The 7,299-nt window shown below is 38.9% G+C and overlaps 1 long non-coding RNA gene across 1 annotated transcript; it reads left to right on the top strand.

Annotated features, from left to right (window-relative positions):
• LOC110435257 lies at window positions 944–4,625 on the top strand. The gene is made up of 3 exons (XR_002452871.1): window positions 944–1,338; window positions 2,333–2,894; window positions 4,076–4,625. It is a non-coding gene; the product is annotated as an uncharacterized LOC110435257 (long non-coding RNA).

Genomic DNA, 7,299 nt, shown 5'->3' with positions numbered 1-7,299 from the left:
CAATGTGCTTGCAACTAGCTGACCACCAATCAGTCCGCTACCCTACAGGGATAGCAGAAAATATTCCGGTAAAAATCTATGACTTTTTTGTTCCTATAGATTTTGTGGTACTTGACATGTAGGAAGAGAGAAAGTACCTATTATCCTTGGGTGACCATTCCTAAACACCGCAAATGCAACCATCAATGTTAGAGCTAGAGAAATAATATTCACCATTAATGGGCAAGAAGAGCGATTCACATTCAGGCCAAGACCCGAGCAATGCAAGACTCTAAAGGATCAAGAAGATCATGGTGCATCAACATCTCCGACAGCGGAGAGCCATCAGAAAGAATAATACAACTGGAGAAGTCCAAGTCGGACTTAAAAACCTCGAAACTTCGTCGAGAGGTAACTCGGTAGCTATCAGTAATTTAAATTCTCACATTAATTTTAGCATATTTATTTTCACAAAGTTGCATTATTAAAAAAAAATAAAAAAATAATAAGCATGTCATAATTAGAGTTTAAAGCCCCATGTGATTACTACTAACGGAGCGTAAAAACCTCGTCAGTTAAATTTACCGTGGTGGCAGAAAATTATAAAAATATTGTCATTAAAATTCTAATTTTTCATAGATTCATAAAAGTAATTTAGTTTTTCATCCTTGTGTCATTATATGGTATAAATACAGGAGACATGTGGGACCGACACATATCACATCAAGTCACCTCACATCACATCACCACCCACAAATTATCACTACACTCCATTTTCTTTAATCACATGCATGTCCTTTACTCTTTTATCAGTCTACTCACTCATTCATGCATGGGAAAGGACACATACACCAGAACACTCAACACATGCATGTTGTCATCCTGTCCAAAGTAAAGGGCCTAAGGGGCCATGGTGGGGCCGGCCGGTGCCCCCCTTTCCTCCTCTCCTTCTTCTATTTCTTCCACTCTCTCTCACACTCATTTCCAAACCAGAGCACCTTGTTCTTCCCTGGTTGTAAATTTCAAAATTTCAGCCTCCAATAACCACTCTTAAATAGAGAAGAAAAGAAGAGAGAAAAGAAAGATCAAGTGCATCAAGTGGAAACCTCCTCTCCTCTCTCTTTTGTTTCACTAATCTTTGAGTTCTTGTGTTCTTGTTGTTCTTCGTGTTCTTCAGGAAAGATGAACCAAAAAGTTGGAGGTGCACTCAGGAGCATCGGGAGAACACACTCCTTCCGTAGCACCCGAAGCCGTTCGTCATCTTTAAGAACCTTCACGTACCGGTTCCACAATGGACATCGATTCTCCATCACCTTCCGAGCATCACACCCCATCATCCTGTTCCCAACGGGAAAAGTGGTATGAATTAACAAACCTTAATCAAATTTTATTACCACTTAGGCCTCAAGTTGAAATATTAAATGCGGTAAATACCAAGGAGTTTACACATACCCCAATATTTGACAATGCTTTGCTACATGAAACCGGAATGGATTCCGAGTTTGAGCTGATTTTTAGAATGATTGGATGGGAAGATGCATGGGAAATCACTGAACTGGGTAGCAAATTACTCACTATAGAATTTATTAGCTCCCTAGATTTTGATGATGATAATGTTTCCTTTAGAATGTTCAACAAACCTTTTACTCTTGCATGGAAAACTGTCAGTATAATAGGATTTTCGGATCAGTGTGTAGTAAATATAGCTGATGTTCTCAGAGATTTTAATAAAGATGATTTTTGGGAGAACATCACCACTAAGCCACCCAAACGCAAACAAAAATATACCACTGAGGAAGTCCACCATCCTACAATGAAGTTTATGCTTAAATGGTTAACTTTTACTTTCTTTCCTAGAGAGGAATTAAACACTATTAGACAGGATGAGCTACATCTATTATATATTATGATTAAAAAGAGAAAAACATCACCTGTAAAATTAATGTTGAGCTACTGGAAAACTGTACCTACCATAAGAAAATGCAGTATTTCTTTCACATCTAGGATCACACGTCTAGCTGCAAGTTTAGATTTACTGTCAAAAGCTACACTCACATTTATTCCTCATGACCGTAGAATTATTGGATATGATTTTTTTTCTTTCGTGCTCATATACTGAAACGACGTAACAATAAAGTAATCATAATTTATAAGAAATACCGCAATGAGTACGAGCTGCCTGACCGGGAACTGGAAATTTATTCTGTTAATAGTTTTACTTTCCCAGAAAATACTAACATTGGCACGTGTCCATCAGCACGCATCAGCAGGGTGCCCAGAACTGTCTACACTGGGGCTGAACCAACACCACTGGGTGCAGCTTATTTTTATTACACTATCTTTGATGATCCAGGTGCTTCACATGAGCCACATCAGCCATGGTCCACCCACTCAGGATGGGAGAACGAAGCCACATATGAGCAAGGAGAGCCGTCTACATCCACAGAATGGGGAATATTCCCCACACAGGTGCCAGATAACACCAGACATGATTTCCAGAGGGGCCGTGCATCATTTTCTGTGCACAGAAATATGGACCACGCTACTGGTGGAGCGTACCCGTTTCATGCACCACCAACAAATGAATACATGCCGCCACCTGAACAGCACTTCGGGACTCCTATTAATGATTACCTTGCCATATCCTTGCATCTCACTAACTTGCAGCAGGGACAACAGACGATGAACGACACCTTGCACCGACATGAGCAGTGGCAGCATCACATTGATGGTAGCTTTCAGTAGCAGGAGCAGTGGCAGCACCAGGCGGACCAGCAGTTCAGATAGGTACATAAAGGACAGCAGCACATGCAGACTGGATGAAAGTACCTGATAGAGCAGATGGGGTTCCAACCACCACCTCCACTATATTATTGAACCCGGCAACATTCAGCTTGGCGGAGAGCCCCCGCGAGGTGAGCACCTTTTCACCGCTGTAAATATTCTATCTTCAGTATTTATTTTTTGATATTTAATTTCTGCCATTAAATTAGAGTAATTATAATTTATCTTTAATTTTGTATTTCATTAAAACAACTGCAATTACTTAGTACTAGAATTTAAAATTCTCTTTTGAATTATATGCAGTTTATCTATCCGGATAATTTATTCTGAAACCTGATACTTGTGGGTAGTATAAAACTTGTGATTCAGTAATTGACAGATATGATATAAAAAGGTTTGAGCTAGTATATGTTTTATTCTAAGTGATAGCTAAGCTCTAGATATTTTGCAAAAATTAAATCAATCATTCTGATAATTAATCTCGCTAATAAGATTTGAGTAGACTATTTTGTTATGCATTCATGATTGAGTCCACAAGCAAAAAAATGGTTTTTACACGATGCAACAAATTCTCTCATAGAAGTCTAAAAGAGGATGTGGGCTATAAACTTAAAAGATGCCATACTAGAGAAGTATGAGCCCAAAAGATGCCATACCAAAAAGTTATGCACCAAATTAAAAGAAAGAGAGTAAAACAATGGGTGCAAAGACACCCACCTAAGAGAAAAAATGGGTAGAAAAAGTATCCGCTGGGGAGATAGCCTACATCTCTCAGAAGACAGAAAAGAGAGAATATTGCATAAGAGTTTGAAAATATAATTTAAATCACTAGCACATTCAATCATGATGTATAGCTTAGTAGTCCACTACAATCTTATTAGTAGACTCTCATGGTTTTCAAAATAATGAATAAAGCCTCTGGAGTGGTGCATGAACGAAGAATAAAATATATGCATTGCTTGCTTGTTTATTCTATCTTTCAATCACCTAAGATTTGTTTAAAGTTAAAGAGGCCCATGTTGAAAGGGATAAGGATAAGTTTGAAAGATAGATCAATGAATTATAATCCGGAGAAAAATTCTTAAATTCTATGCGCAGGTATTTGTTGGAATTAAACATGAGAAACCTTTAAGGTATTATTTCAAGTGAACTTTGCTAAGGAACTAGCAAAGACTTAGCTTGGGGGTATTGTTGACGGTCAATAACATCAATTTTTATTAGAACTTTAAACCCGAAGAAGAATATGAAAACACACTAGTATAGGGTTTAAACTCACAAATTCCACGAGTTTTTTATATTCTGTATTTTCTAGGGTTTATTTCACAGAGAGCTGAAAAGAGGGATTCAAGTGCAAAATAAACATGAAACTTATCCGCGACGCAACAACATCGCCAACAGGGTCAGGAAGACTCTAGAAGACACCCGAAGCAACAGACCGACAGAGGTCACTAGGTGCACCCTGGCGCCGCCCGGCCCCTATGGTTAGGGTTGGCTCCCCCCTTCTGGAAGCTTCCTCCACCGCCTCTCTTGATGCATCTCGGCCCTTGGTGAAGTCGGTTTGATCCTACAGCGCACATGCACTCCACTAGGCTATAAATAGAGGGGCAGACCCCCCTCCCAAAGACACCCCAGATTCAATTCATTCCTCCAGCTTCATTTATCAAAAGTAGTCAGAAGTTAGGGTTTCCAGAGATTAGAAGTAGAGCTCTAGTTCTTCGAGTTCTTAGTATAGGCGTCTAGCGAGGTTCAAGTAGAGATCGGGCGCTCCGCTCGGGATTCCAGATCTATCTTCTAGAAATTGGTAATATTATGTTGTATTTCATTATGACTTTGCTCTACTTCAATATATTGCTATTTATTCAGTTCTTAGTTTATTCTAGTTGCATATTTGATATAGATGTGGTCTATGATGATTATCGTTATATGATCGTAAAGCGCCTCATTCAATACTCAAGTGAGTCACGTGGTGCACATTATGTAGACGTGGTGTCTAGGTATATTGTGTACCTACTGTTGGGCATTCTTAATGTCATTACCAAAAGTAGATGTTGATATTTGGTAACTCAATCAGAAATTAATCCGCAAGCGCACGGATATCGGTGAGCACTTCACTCGGGATGTTATCCAGAGTATCGTATCTATATTTTTACCACTAGGAGAAAGCGTGCATCTGACTAACCTGGTCTATTACTACTAACCTTTAGGCTACAAACTATGTGATTCGATGTGAGTGATGTATAGAGAAGACTACAACCGCACTCTCATTCTAACCTTGGTAAGGATGATCTACTGTTCTGTTGGGGGAGGCTCACGGAATCTCGACACAACCCGCACCTAAAAACCCTATCGATCCTGCTAACGGGATATGGGCTACAAAGGTAACTCAGAAATGTCACATTCCTCGCTACTACCACGGTCCGGCTAGACAGGGGATATCTATGAGTATCCTAGCCCAAACACCACGTTTACTCTAGAGATGATTACTCTAAACTCTACGCGAAGAGATCACAGTAAACTCATAAACCAAAGAACAATAAAACAAAGAACTTACTAGAATTTAGAAGTCGAAATACTGAAGAATCCTAAGAGCAAGCCTCAGGTTAGGAGACTTGATCCCGCAGGCACAACCTCGGAGTAGACACCGATAGGCCGGGCTTCCTCCGATCTACGCCTCCACTCTATATCTCTCAATCTAGTAGAACTAGTCTACTCTCACATTGGATGCTACGCCCTATGAGGTGGGAACCCTAAGGAACCTCTCTCTCTCTGAATCCTCTCTGGAAAATATGCTAATGAATAATTGGATTCTCCCCTCCAGGGGCCAGGGGGCCTTGCTTATATAGCCTTTTCAAATGAATCTGAGCCGTCGGATCAAACCGACCTTGATTGAACAGTTCTCCTTGATCCTCAAAGGCGGTGGAGCATAATCCGCGAGACTCGTGCTGATTGGCTAGCAGAAGAGGGCGGGCGCCTAGGGGGGTAGGGCGGGCGCCCTGCCCCCTGGCCCGATCGGCCTCCCGTTCGTTCCCGTGGCTTCTGGAGTCTTCTAGATGAAAGAAAATTGCGCAGCACGTTAATATCTCTATGTAAACCCGACGTGTGGGCCTTTCTTCCATATTTCCTGATAACCCCCTACAGAAATAGATAAACAGCAAAACTCGTGGAATTCTGTCACATCAAACCCTAATTCTAGGTGTTGTTTGTATATTGGTCCTTTTCTTTATTTATTTCATAGTTAAAATTGATACTTAAGAACCGTCAACAAACACCCCCATACTTAGGCTTTTACTCGTCCTCAAGAAAAGGATGGTTAAGAAAAATATCTGAGGTTAAAAGATTGTAAAGCATTTTCTTCATACCTGTAGGGTGTTGTAAAAATCCACTGTGTACCGTAGTCAGGAAAATATATGGTCAAGAGTAGAGGTCCTTTCTTCTCAATCCTGCCACTTGGAGTTTTTGTATATTTTTGAAAATAAATTTAGCATACCTTTATCCTCATAGGTGCTCTCATATCACTCATTATATTTTGTATATCTCACTGAGGTTGTTTTAATTTGCAAAAGTTCTCAAGCATACTTACCTTGCACTTATTGCGTGATCAAAACAGGATCCGAGGAGAGGAATGCCATACTGTTAGATCAAAGACTTTGGAAATTAAAAACTCGTCAACTCTTACTGGCATATTGCTTATTAGAGGGACCATGGGCTATCATTTTGTTCTCTCTTTTCTTCTCTTCTCTCTTTTTTTTCAGGTGGATACCGAGGTACCTCTAATTCTACTGTCGGACACTTGTCTATTTTTTTCTGCGAGGTTGTCGAGCACTTGCTCCTTTTTATTTCCTCAAAATATTCATATTTGTGCATAGCCCATGCCTCTAACGCAATAATAATTTGGAAGAGTGAATCTTTCTGAATAAATGTCTTGATCTTAGGAGTATGATAAATCTCTCAACAATGGTCTAACTCATTTTGAACAAACTCAATTTAGAGCAGATAGCTTTTATAATTATTATATTAATATTTTCTGGTTTAGCAGGCATATAAAACACTGAGGATGGTAGCTAGAATTTTTTTGATTTTTGAAATAAATTCTCCAAGCAACAATGATATCAAGAATAAAATACTCATACTCTACCATCTCACATTCCATAATGACTTAGTAACACAGGGTTTTAAAATGATTTTTAATAAGTGCAAGTTTTTCAGGAAATATTACAGAGTGAGATTAATCATGATTAGAAACATTTTAATCTTGTTAATTTATCATGTTGGAGACAATATTCTGCATGAACCAAGATATATGTGTATGTGTAAAGTGTGCAGAGTATGTACCTGAATAGTGGAGTGGTGTAGTTGAAGTGCGTTTGGCGTGTCGAGGGATCTCCCCCATACTTGTTTTCTGCTTTCTTGCATAAAAATAAAGTAGAGACACACGAGACATAATAATAATAATAATAATAATAATAATAATAATAATAATAATAATAATAATAATAATAATAATAATAATAATAATAATAATAATAATAATAATAA

The sequence above is a fragment of the Sorghum bicolor genome, chromosome 1, assembly GCF_000003195.3.
Source record: "Sorghum bicolor cultivar BTx623 chromosome 1, Sorghum_bicolor_NCBIv3, whole genome shotgun sequence".
NCBI lineage: Eukaryota > Viridiplantae > Streptophyta > Magnoliopsida > Poales > Poaceae > Sorghum > Sorghum bicolor.
Note: the sequence above shows the minus strand (reverse complement) of the source record. Positions and strands in the feature narration are given on the sequence as shown.